This window comes from Rhipicephalus sanguineus, chromosome 8, assembly GCF_013339695.2.
Source record: "Rhipicephalus sanguineus isolate Rsan-2018 chromosome 8, BIME_Rsan_1.4, whole genome shotgun sequence".
Classification (NCBI taxonomy): Eukaryota; Metazoa; Arthropoda; class Arachnida; order Ixodida; family Ixodidae; genus Rhipicephalus; species Rhipicephalus sanguineus.
The window spans coordinates 101,838,739-101,852,381 of record NC_051183.1 but is presented as its reverse complement, the minus strand read 5'-3'; the positions used below and the strand labels follow the sequence as shown (position 1 = coordinate 101,852,381).

Here is a 13,643-nt window from a genome sequence, read left to right as displayed (position 1 = left end):
GTAACGGCCTTGTACAGTGCTGTCCACTCTTAGGGTGAACACGGCTCAGAGTGGCGGCGCTCGGCGCGGCGCCAGTGCACCCGGTGGGGCTGCGCATTGAAGCGTAGCGGCGCATGCGCAGAGCGAGCCGCAGGATATACTTCGCGCAGTGTTAGTTTGAAAGACTGACCTTGAACTGCGCTTTGTTTGCGCGAACACGCCATGCTACAGCGCTTGCTAAAGGTCTTTCGCCGGTGTTTACCTTGGCTGAGCTTGAAGGTCAAACTCATGCGCACAGGCATTTTGTCAGTTTGTACGGAGAGGTATTGAGCTATGTCTTTAACAATGCGCTGCGGCAATCAAAAGTTGGGCAAGTGTTTGTGCTTTAGTATCACGGCGTTATAAGAGAGCGACCCTGCGGTCAGCTATTTTGCATGTTTAAAGTGTTTTGCTGGCACCCTTGTACACATGCATTCTAGAAGTTAATCTGTGCTTATGCGTCGACATGCCGAATTGGAGGCGTTTCAAATTTCCACCTCATACATAGAGTAACCTTTTTGTCCCACGAAGTATAATGTCGGCAGGCACAGCCGAAACCCTTCACAAAAGTAACCTGCGCGAAATAAACACCAATAGAAGGTGTAGCATGTGCTTTCCTGCCTACATTCCTACTCTATCTGTTCCTGTGCCACAGCTGTTTCCTGTTTCATTGCGAGGGGTCGTACGAGTGCAGACCAGACGGCCGTTTGTTAACGGTGATCATCCAATAATGTGTAAGCATTGCCAACTTTGAAAAATGCTTGGGAGTCACGACACCTACGCACAAGGGCTCAATGTTGCTACAAAGAGCAGAATACCACTATAGTTTCAAGGTGGTCATAGTTCATCGAAACTTCCAGGGTAAGGCCCATGTATTTTATTGCCGTACGCCTATCGTTAAGGTTATATCGAACTTGTAATGTATATAGGAAAGAAGTGGAAATTTTAAGGGCTCGTTTTTTCTTTGTTATAAACAATGACTGACGCCCCCACCTTTAAATGCACATATATGCCCTATAAAGTGGACGGGTGGACGGCTGCTGCGGTAGCTCAGTTGGTAGAGCATCGGACGAGTTATTCGAAGGTCGCAGGTTCGGTTCCTGCCCGCGGCAAGTTATCGTTTCGTCCACTTTTCTTTCTTCCGATTTACATTGCACTTACTACTAATAACATCCCCTATACTTTTCTTGGCATTCTTGTCTGTTAGTGCTCATTAATACTGTAATGTACATTAGCTCATAGGCACATGGTGGAAAGTGACGAGATAGAAATCGCCTCCGAGCCTACTTTCCCCGTTTTATGCGGCAAGAAACTTGAGAAAATTGCATGCGAGGTAAGTTCTCGCAGAGAAAATCTTGAGAGTGTGGGGGCACTTTAGACTGCGCGGAGTGTTTTTCGCAGAGATTATCACAATTTTATTATTGAGTGAGCGGAGTTGTGGTGGCGAAATTTGCTACATCAAATCAAATTTGGAAATTTTCTTTTGTTTTCGTTTTGCAGTGTGAGTTTAAGGACACATGAAAGCCATTAGCAGGAAACATGTTTTCTGTAATAAAAAAAAAAAACGGCCAGGCCTGCGCTGAAACCGCAGCACAGTCACATCGAAAGCTGGAAGAGCGGCGTTTCTAGAGCCCGTTGTAAGCTCTCTTGGAGCTACTAATACAAGTACAATACCAAGGTACCCACTACGCCATAAATCACAATTTTTGTGAATTTCGGAAGCACCTACTGAGCCATTATTCTTCATTCTGCGGAGAAGCGAGGCACCAGCTACACGTCTGTAAGGCATTATGTGCACTTTGTTGACGCGACGACTGATGACAATGAAGAATTATGGCTCAGCCCTTTTTACTGGGTTGGAACCTTTAAACGCCCCACCAGTTATGTATATTGCATTGGGTGACGCCCGGTCGCTATTTCCCTCTCCCGCCATGCTGTATAACATACGTTGACGTGGGAGAGAGAGGGGGGCGAAGAACTTTACTGAGACCCCGAGGAAATGGATCATGCGCTTATGGGCTTCCTTCGCAACCAATACAAGTGCACTTGCGAGGAACCCACTACGCTATAAATCATTGTAATTTTACTGAGACCCCGAGGAAGTGGATCATGCGCTGATGGGCTTCCTTGGCAACCAATACAAGTGCACTTGCGAGGAACCCACTACGCTATAAATCACTGTAATTTTTGAGAAGTAGGGCGGCAGGCACTGTGTCATTTTTCGTCATTCTACGGAGAGCGTTGGTACCTGCTAAACGCATATAAGGCATTATGCGCACTTTGCTGATGATGTGCCTGATGACGATGAAGAATTATGGCAGATCCCTTTGTAATGGGTTGGAATCATTTAGCAGCCTCTCGTTGCGCAAATCGCATTGGGTGGCGCCTGGTTAAAGAATTCGCGTTGTGCGACGCTTGGTGCTTATTTTACTCTTCTACCAGGCTACATTGCATATATTATTGTGGTTCCTTCGCGACGTGAATCCTGTGTGGGGTCTTTTTGCAAAGCAGTGTCAGGCACCGGCATGGCACAGAGCATGAACCACCCGTGTGGGTGGAGATTCTTGATGATTTAGTGAAACTTAAGAGATTTTAATAGTGTAATGTTAGCTAAAGTGTGGTTGACATGTTTTAGCATGTACATATGTATTCCTTTGTAATGCATCCAGGCAATAAAAAAAAAAACCGGCATGGCACAGAGGTTGAATACTGGGCTCCCACGCAGAGAACCCAGGTTCGAACCTCGTTCCATCCTGGAATTTTTTTTTATTCCGTTTTTTTTTCTCTTATTTCGAGCGCTAGTGTTTACGGACACCGGCGGTGGCGGCGGTGGTGGACCATTACGGCGCCAAAAACGACCGCTGAAATGATGTCGTAACAGCTTTCGCTGTAAAAGCTAAGTGCCCTGTTCGGCAACTCGGCTGGTTGAAAAACAGCGGCCAAGGAGGAGCTGGCACATCGTGCGCAAGCCTCGACAGAATCGTCCTGACTTATATACATGGCATGCTCCTCCTTTGCCGCAGAGCAGATGATGGCATAGTGGAGTCCGAGAAAGTGGGAACATATGTTGAAAGGCATAGCACATGATGCGTTCACTCCTCACATATGGAAGTACTTGGAGTTCCACCGTTTCGAGGCCGCAAAAGGCGCTCGTGGCCACGTTCTTTTCTTGAGCTGCGCTGAGCAGTAGTGCGCGTGCTCCTGCTCTCACGTTGTATTTAACTGCAGCTCGTGCTCCCGCGGTGTCGGTGGAGATGGTGTAGAGCACATTTGTTAAGAGACTGGCGAAGAAGGCCACCCTTTTGGCGACGGTAATGCCCAAAAGGTCGCGAAAACGCAGGTTCAAAATAAATTAGTGTGCCATGCTTTTAGAACGGTGAAAAGTAATGGCAGCATTCTATCGCAGGACATTGATGACGAGGACTTCTGTAACCTGGGTATGAAAATAAACGCAAAAGCAATGTAGAATTAGTCACCCTGCTTAAAAACATGCGTGCATATGAGAGAACCGTTCATAAATAACACAACCAGCATGGACGAATGCCTCCTAAGCCGAGTGTGCATTAAGTCCTCCCGAAATGTATTTTAGGCTGGGCCTTCTTGGTAACATTTTTTTTTTTGGGGGGGGGGGACTACGCAAGGACAGAGGACGAAGCACCACGACGAGAAGAAGGACAACAAGCGAACGACGACGACAGGACTAGCGCTTCGTTCCCTCAGAAACACGGGCGAGGTTTTCAAACACGAAAGTGTTTTATGCCGGGGCCCACCAGGACTTCAGTGACGTATTTCCGTCACGGAAATGACGTCGAAAAAATTTGCATGATCAGATGGCAAATAAAAAATGTTCCGTCAACGGGCATCGAACCCACGAACGCTCGGTCCGCAACAACAGATGCCGGGCACGCTATACACTGCGCCACGGTCAGAGACTCTAGAGGCTTTACAAACGCGCCCTTTATATCTACCACTCTCCCGGTCGGCGGGGTGGTGTTGCCCTGTGGGAGCGGTAAAGTAAAGTAATTCGTCTTTACTGTAGCCTCCGCGATTAGCATCTGCAACGCGTTACACGTCCGTCCCATTCGGCGTGTTTTCAATAGAAATTCAATTTTGGCAATGCCTTAACACACCGCGAGGTGGCGATCTTAGCCCAAGCGTCGTAGAAGCGTCGGCGTCGCTCATGGCATCGCGCTAATCCAAACCAAATATAGCTTTGCGGCGCTTGCCTTACCTGCCTGCAGCACCGCGTTCCCCGCTTACGCTCCTTCCGAGAAAAATCGCGGCCGGGCTACTGGGGCGGAGCGACGCGCTTTGCGTTTCTCTCTAGTCCGGCCGTGGTGTTCAATCACATTTTAAGATGGCTCGGAATGGCGACCAAATTTTGCCTCGAATATGCGACGTTCTTCTGGCTATCACACATCGTTCTCGATTACACTTTCACCGGTAACTACTACAGCTACCACAAGGGTTTGTTTGATCATTTAAAGGAAAACCAAAGGCAAATAATAATTTATGTCAGAGTGAAAGCTCCATGTATGACAACGTCTAAAACGGCAATATTATCAACAGCAGTGCCCTACGTACCAAGAAATTAAGCTAAATGTATCACACGATGAGTGCCACGAGCGGCACATTTTCAAAATGATCCCGATGACGTATGAGAGTCTGCCTACAATTAATCACCAGTAATCAAACTAGCAGCAATAAAAAAAGAACCTTCCGTGCATCAAGAGATGTAATAAAATGCTGTTTGCTCGTTTCTGTATGATCCATGTAATAAAGAACCCCTTTGGCGTTGCCATGGGGAACGGCGCGCGTGGTTCAAAGGTTCCGTTTTCGCCGAACTGCGCTTCGCCTGGCGCCCTGCTTCGCTCACGCGGTCGCGTCTCAGTGGTAGTTTCGGTATCGCGTACTGCCGCGTGTGTTTTGCGCGCTCGTGAAAGTCGCTCTGACAGCAAGTTCGACAAAATGCCGCATGCATGTGATGTTGCCGGATGCCCGAATGGTGCACGCCGCCGCGCAGTAAAGGCGGGCAATGTCGGGCACGGCAGCAGTGACGTATGAAAGTCTTATTGGGTGATTTGAAGTGCGCTAACGCGATGCGGACCACTAAAACGTGATTTTATTTCAAAATAAGCACTTCCTTGGCATAAAAGTAGCACTACGAGGTTTCTGTACCGCTATTTCAACAATCAACGTCCACTTAATATTTGCCTTTAGTGTCCCTTTAACATGGACGTTAGTCGTCGGGATGGAGATGTACCACCAATCATCAAAGTGGGTGCATCAACGTTAAACGGTGCTATAGCTACCAGGCATCAATATAGATTGTGCAAACTCTCTTATATCAATGTACAGTAAACATTCAGTTATTTCTGTAAGGGCACGCTTTACTGTCGTGTTATTCCGATTCTTATAACGAAGGGATCAACCATCTTTTTGTAACCAGTTACAATGGCTTTCTACACAGTAGGCCACGTCTAGAAAGAACGGACTGCTGGAATATCCGTTGCACCAATATGGCCAGCTTATACGTTTGAAATGAAGAAGAGTAGTTAAGTAGCTTGAGCGCCCGCTTTTGCGAGGTACAAAAATGTGTGTTATCATATACACACACACACACATATATATATATATATATATATATATATATATATATATATATATATATATATATATATATATATATATATATATATATATATATATATATATATTACATGAACGTCATATATAAAACGTTCAGAAATGGTCTTTGGTTTGGTAAGGACTGCGTACAATAAATTATACAAGGAATTTCAAAGGCTTATCAGATCAAACTAATCAAGTAAGTAATGCTAAAAATTCACTCGCCAGTTGTGCATTTATGTGATAAATCTACAATACAGAACACGTTTTGTCACGCCGCTGCCTGAAGGGCTCGCAGGCCCCAAATAGTGTCCTCGGAGAGCACCAGTGCAGATACACAATCGCGATCACTGTGTTAAATATTTCGCGGTATGCGCAGACCCACAACGGGTTTTCACATCAGCTGGTGTTCCAGTGTGCTCTTTCCTGAAGGTACTGAATGAGGGAGACAACATGGGAGAAGTAGACTAAATGTTACGGCTGTATGCGTAAGGGTCACTCGATGCGCCCTACGACAATAGTTACGGCTGTATGCGTAAGGGCCACTCGATGCGCCCTAAGCCTTTGTTGGCACTATGCCGGACGAGGAGTCGGGTTAACAGTTGTAATATTGCGTTGCAGGTTGTTTAGAAGATGGGCAAAGGTTGTTTAGAAGATGCGCATACTTATATGGGCAAAAGAAAGAGGAAATGAACAAACAAGCTCACGTGCCAGGCCAACCATTCATCATCAATTTGTATAAAGGACCCTATCAAGACAGCGAAGTTATTTTTTGTAAGTGAATTAGACGCCGAATTCGTACTTTCATTGTCATCACGTCTCATTTCAGCTGCTCCGGCACACAATCGGGTATACAATGTTTTGATGACAAAATGATTGTATATCACAACATGCAATTCTGACCCATTTGATTTTTGAGGCAGCTCAAATGAAAAGTGATGACATTGAATTTGCGAGCGCGCCATCTAATTTCATTTACCTGAAAAAATTATTGCATCTTTGTACTAGCACTGCCAAGCCTCAAGGAACAGCGGAGCTGCGAAGCCTTCCGTAAAAAGTGCAGGCTTAACTTGCATTGTCAAGTATCTCCACCATCTGGAGAACGCAGATTGACATTTTTCTTCTTTTTCTTTCGTCTGTATATCTTTCTTTCTGTGGCGCACACCCGATTTCTGTGGCCCCTTCCTTCATTATTTATCCTCACCCTTACATCACTCCTCCTTGTCCTCACTTCCGTTTCCCACCCCCTTACTATACTATACTATGCATGATAATGCTATGTCAGCTGCTTGGCCCATACTCGCTTTCTACGGCGCATACCCGTTCCTGTCCATCACACCTCCTCCTTACTTTCTTTCTCAGGCTCACATCCTTGCTACTCAACCTCTCTTACCCTTCCCACCTCGCACTGCATGAGGTATGTATAAGCTTTTCTTTATCCGAACCAGAGCCATACACTGGAGTAGGTCTGTGGTAAAACACCTGGCTGCCACGCACAAGGCCTGGGTTTGATTCCAGCTCCAAACGAAGATTTTTCTATGCTCTGCTTGGAGCTCTTTCAGTTTTCTGGCGACGGGAACCGGCCTAACGAAAAGCTTAACAGGGGCGCTATAAAAAGAAATTGGTTACGTTGATGGGGCGCTCATTACAAATGTAAGAAAAATGATGGGCTTGTCACGTGGGCTTATTTTGTTATTGCTTTTTTTGTTTCTTTCAACGAATGCGCATCTCGAGTTAAACATTCAGCTGACGTAATCCCTTGTCGCCTGTCCACATTGCGTCTGTCCTTGGTAAATCTTTGAGCTACCTTCAATGCCGAAGCTCCAGGGCGTACTCATTGAAAATGCCTGATTACATAGCTAAATTTTTGCTCGAGTTCTGTGTTGTAAAATGACTGCACCTGTTTTATGAAAAGCCATTTCTGTAAAATTCAACAAATATTTCCTCGCTCCCTTCTAAATTTCCTAGTTTTTTTCTGTTCGTGAGTCCACCAGGAATCTTTTTCAGACTGTGCCAAAACGAACCACTTTTACTCCAAATTTGTGTGCTTAATAAAATGCACTTATGAAATGACTCAAAATTTCAGCTTTAGCATTACAATAAAAAATCCCCGAAAAATTCGCGCTGCGTCTATAAAAATAGTCCCTGAAAGCATTCCTTAACTAAATAAAAAAAGTTTTAGCAATGCCTCGACGTCCCCATGCGGGAGGCCTAGGCCAAGGCGCTTAGATTGCTGGTTGATAATAAAGTTTATTCCTCCTCCTCCTCCTCCTCCTTAAATTACATGTTATTCTTGAAATAAAGACTTCTAATTAGTTATTTCGCTGCCAGTTTGCTGTGAAACTGGAACAAAGCCACGAAACAAAAGCCTAAAATTTTTGTTTGTATAAAAGTTCATATTAGTAGAGGCAACCGTACTTGAACTGGTCAGTGAACTGCTCATTCACATTATGACGGCAACATCAGGACTGGCCAGTTACATATGTGATTACAAGTTTCACTTTGGCATTTTTCTGACTTGAACCTTGTTTTTTATTTCTGTTATAATGGGAGTACTTGAAATAATGGTGTATTCGAAAACGCACTAGCATCCGTATTTATTTGGGCACATTCCCCGCTGTACATGGACTTATTCATTCACATGTGGGTAGTTTCGAGGTCAGAGCACTCCTGGCACTGCCTACGTAGATATACCTTGTCTCACGCATAAATATCGAAGATTGTAAAAGGCGCTGTGATTTGTTTCCATTTGTGCGCCTATGAGCCCTGCGTGCGAATGCACTGTTTTCGTGATATTCTGCTGCAACTAAACAGCTGCGCAAAATATATTTGCAGGGTGAGTCCGTAGAGCAAAGGATGTCATTCGTTTTATCTTTTGTTGCGGCTTCGCTACATACTGCGACACGACTGTACTCTTACCTGAAAGAGCTAGGGCATAGCTTGCGCACATATGTTGCGCCACAATTTCCGTGACCTGGCTTGATGTTTTGCAGCAAAGGGCGAACGTATAAAGAACAAGTACGCTGTTGACGCATACACTTCGCGTACACTCGCAAGGGTTAAAAGCGAATTACCAGGTAACTAGCGGGTGCTACGCGGTAAACGCGACACGCCTCAACACTTGCGTAAGCCGACCTCACCATACGTCAACGCATGTGAGGTGCACGGTGAGTCTCCAATGTTTCCCAAGCGTGGAACAACCATGGCATTTAGCCTTCAGTATTTCACAAGTATTAGTTTATTTGTAATGATTAAGCAATGACGAACATAAAGCGTCATCACGACTCTATAGAGTAGCAGTTCTCAGCCATAGATGCTTCGCGAACCCCTTGTGGACCGGTGGAAGCGATGACGGACCCGTTGCACTGAAAGAAAAGGGAGGGGGAGGTTGTCTAATATAACACAACATGCAGTGTGAAATAGGTGCATTTTATATTTCCCTGGGAAAGAATGGTCGAACGTAATTACCACGCCTATTTGATCTCAACAGCTTCTGAAAAAGTTGTGCGGACTATAGTCACGTTGAACTTGTTTCTACATATTTTTCCTCTTCAAATATGCAAGCCTCGAAAAAGTATCCTCGCGTGCTAATGTCGCAGAAAATTGCATATGCTTTATAGCGATCTCATGGAGAAGGAGGAACATAACTAAGCTCCGACACAAATCAAGACTGTTATGCAGTTAACATTACAAAAAAATCAGAAGGGGTAGCAGTTACGGGACATAGCGTGCCTCCGAAAAATGCGTTTTGAAGGCGAAGCATTTCTTATCGAACCTTAGGCATTTTGAGTGTTTCTATCTCTCTATCTATCATTCTATCTATCTATCTATCTATCTATCTATCTATCTATCTATCTATCTATCTATCTATCTATCTAGCCGCATAAAAATGAGGATCCCAGCAGGTATCGAACCCAAGCATTGTGCGTGGCAGTCAGCCATTCTACCACAGAGCCACACCACGTCATTAAAGTGCATTGGAACAACACCCTATGCGGGCGTCATGTCGGTGCAATGTCATGTGCTGGCTATCTAATTTTATAACAAAGCAATAAACACTGCATATTGTAACGACGTGGGATCGACGAGGACACGGAGAACGATAGGCAAACACGCTTTATCATTCAGAGAAACTGCCACGTCTTCTTCGTCCCCGCGATGGGCCAAAAACACTCGCGCTGCTTCGTTGCCGTCGCCACTGGCACATACGCGCGGCAAACGGTGTCCAAAAGCTCGGCCATGAACGCAGTACCTCTGTCGGTGATAACTACTGCAGGAGCACCGTGCCTTAAAACGATGGCTTCGATAAAAAATCGTGCCGCTTCATGTGCTGTTGCCCGTCGCAAAGCGCCCGTCTCGGCGTATCGGGTGAGGTAATCTGTGGCGACGATTATCCACCTATTTCCGGTAGCAGACGTTGGGAAGGGGCCCAGAAAATCCATGCCGATTTGTGCAAATGGTGTTGTCGGCACTTGGACAGGCTGCAACAGACCGGCTGGCTTGACGGATGGCGGTTTGCGACGCTGGCAATCGAGACATGTCTGCACGTAAGTTTTTACGGCCGCAGCAAGTCTCGGCCAGTAATAGTATTGCCCAATCCTCGCCAATGTCCGGGTGTAGCCCAAGTGACCAGCGGTCGGTTCGTTGTGGCAGGCGTGTAGGACCTCACGTCGAAGCGACGAGGGAACGACGAGTAAGTAGCTGCTGCCAGTAGGTGAGAAGTTCTTCTTATAAAGTACGTCATTGCGCAAGCAGTACGACGTCAGCCCCCTTGCGAATAATTTCGGCACGCTACTGGTTCGTCCTTCCAGGTAATGAATAAGCGGTAGCAGTTCAGGATCGTCCCGCTGCTGTTGTGAAAAAGCGGCAGTGTCAACGACGCCCAAAAAGGCCGTGTCGTCGTCGTCTTGGGCTGCTGTCTCAACAGGAGACCGAGAAAGACAGTCGACATCGGCGTGTCGTTTTCCTGATTTGTAAGCAACAGTGAAGTCGAATCCTTGGAGCCGAAGACTCCATCGTGCGAGACGGCCGGATGGATCTTTCAGATTAATTAACCAACAGAGGGAATGGTGATCGCTGAGAACGGTGAACGAGCGACCGTACAAATACGGACGGAATTTCAGAACTGCCCATACCATGGCGAGGCATTCCTTCTCGGTCGTAGCGTAGTTGGCTTCTGCTCGGGACAGCGTCCTACTGGCATAGGCGATCACCTTTTCACTGTTGTCCTGCCATTGTACGAGCACTGCTCCAAGACCCACGTTACTAGCGTCGGTGTGCAATAACGTCGGCGCGTCTTCATCGAAGTGGGCGAGCACGGGAGGCGTTTGCATGCGCTGACGAAGCTCGTGAAATGCCCGCTGCTGGTCTTCGCCCCATGCGAAGGGGACGTCTTCCCTGGTGAGCTGTGTCAATGGCCATGCGATGCGCGAAAAATTGGCAATAAACCGCCGATAGTAGGCACATAATCCCAAAAAACGTCGCACTGATTTTTTGTCTGATGGGGTAGGAAAATTCGCCACGGCAGCAATCTTATCCGGATCGGGTCGGATCCCCTGGCTGCTGACGACGTGTCCGAGGAATTGAAGTTCGTGAAAGCCAAAGTGGCATTTTTCAGGTTTCAGTGTAAGACCGGCTACGCGTATTGCTTCGAAAACTGCTTCCAGTCTTCTTAAGTGTTCATCGAACGTAGCAGAAAAGACAATCACGTCATCGAGGTACACCAGGCAGGTTTGCCACTTAAGTCCTGATAGTACAGTGTCCATTAGACGCTGAAACGTTGCTGGCGCCGAACACAAACCGAAAGGGAGAACCTTAAATTCATAAAGTCCGTCGGGCGTAACAAAAGCGGTCTTCTCACGGTCTCTCTCATCCACTTCAATCTGCCAGTAGCCGCTTTTCAAGTCCATTGACGAAAAGTAGCGTGCGTTTCGTAGTCTATCCAGGGAATCATCAATACGCGGCAGCGGATACACATCCTTCTTTGTGATCTGGTTGAGCTTCCGGTAGTCGACGCAGAAACGCAAGCTGCCGTCCTTCTTTTTTACGAGTACTACAGGCGATGCCCAAGGACTGTTAGATGGCCGAATAACGCCATCTTCCAGCATCGTTTTCACCTGCTTTTGAATTGCATCACGCTCCTTTGGGGCAACACGATAAGGATTTTGCCTGATGGGTCTGGCGTCAGAATCTGTGATGATGCGGTGCTTTGTGAGCGGCGTTTGACCAACTCTTGAAGTTGATGAGAAGCAGCCGTGGAACTTGTGGATCAGCGCAAGAAGGCGGTCTCGCTCGACGGTCGATAACGTCGGACTAACGTCAACAGGTGTCGGTGTAGTGATAGGAGACGCTACCACCTCCTCCACTAGATGGCAATCTTCAATTTGCGCGAGTTCGTCGAAATAGGCAATGGCAGTGCCTCTAACAATGTGTCGGCGTTCCTTGCTGAAATTCGTCAACAAGAGGTCAGCGCGTCCATCGATCACATTGATGACAGCCCTGGCAATAGAAATGCCGCAAGTGAATGCTAGCTCATTGATGCGTTCTGCGATGCCAGTGCCGCTCTGCAAGCTCTCGCAGTGCACGGGTACGAGGCAGCAACTCCGCGGCAGCAGTATGACGTCGTCGCCGGCGATACGTAATCGAGGTCGTTGGTTGTCCTCATCATTAGCAGTGCCCCAGGTTGTAGCGAACGTTACGCTCGTGTCGCGGATGTTAATCACAGCCCCGTATTCGCGCAAGAAATCCATTCCCAATATGAGCTATTTACAGCACTCATGAAGGATGACGAGGGTGGCGACGAAGGTGGAACCAGCGATTAAGAGGCGGGCCGTGCACTTTCCAACAGGTGTCATTAACTGACCTCCGGCAGTTCTTATATTGGGTCCGTACCATGGCATCTTTACCTTCCTTAATCTGTCGGCTAGCTGTAGGCTTATTATGGAAAAGTGGGAGCCAGTGTCAACAAGAGCTGTCACTTGATGGCCGTCAATGTGGACGACGAGGTCAGCGCTGACGACGTCGGTTACATCGGCAGCTGGCGCATTCGTCGTATTCGTCGGTGTGCTCGTCGTCTTCGGCTTCGGCGACTTCGAGTCGTTCGGCTGTAATGGGGGCTGTTCGTAATTTCGATAATTGGCAACCCCACCCCCGGAGGTCGCTGCGTCTAGTTTCCCCGTCGCGGGCTAGGGGACCTGCCCCTAGTGACGTCGGCAAAACTGCGACGATTCGGTGAACTGTACCGCGCAGGAGATGGAGAACGTGATCGGGGCGTCGCTGGATTTTGTGGAGGTATGTCGAGAGGAGCGTCGTTGTACGTGCGTCGACCGTCATGCGTCGCGTAATCAGGGTGGGGAGGAAATCTCGAGTATTGAGCGTCGCGATAACGGCAAACTCGATAGACGTGCCCTGCTTCGCCGCAGTGGAAGCACACCGGTCGACGGTCAGCGGTACGCCACAAATCGCTTTTGCGACGCTGGTAGTTCAGTGAGGATTCTCCATTGAACCACGTTGCGGTGTTTGGATGTCGGCCATACGGCATTCTTCGTGGCGGCGAGATCGGCGAGGTTGGGAGAGTCGCCGGCGATGAGATCGGCTGTGCGAGGGTTGGTGGTGGTCTAGGCATTGGAGCCGGCGGCGTCGAAGGTGCGATGACTGGGCGTCGGACAGCATCAGCGTAAGTAAGATGCCGCGGCACATCACAATAGCCGGGCGATGAAAGAGCCTGACGGACCTCATCCCGGACAACATCAGCGACAAAAGACAATGCCGGCGCCGGTTCTGGTGGAATTAAACCAAGCTGCCGAAGTTCCTCTCGCAGAACCTCCCGGATGACTTCACGTAGAGGCTTCTCGTTGCTCACAGTCATAACAGAAGTACTCGCTACAGAGTTGATTATGTTGTCATGCAGGCGGTACCGTTGCTGTAGAGCCCGTTCGATCGATGTGGCTTCTTTGGTGAATTCAGCTACTGTTGTTGGTGGATTTTCTCACAAGCCC

General features: G+C 47.6%; 1 non-coding gene across 1 annotated transcript; it reads left to right on the top strand.

The window, feature by feature from the left end:
• The first annotated feature begins 1,057 nt into the window (after positions 1–1,057).
• On the top strand, positions 1,058–1,130 carry Trnat-agu (transfer RNA threonine (anticodon AGU)). The gene has a single exon. It is a non-coding gene; the product is annotated as a tRNA-Thr (tRNA).
• Positions 1,131–13,643: the final 12,513 nt, after the last annotated feature.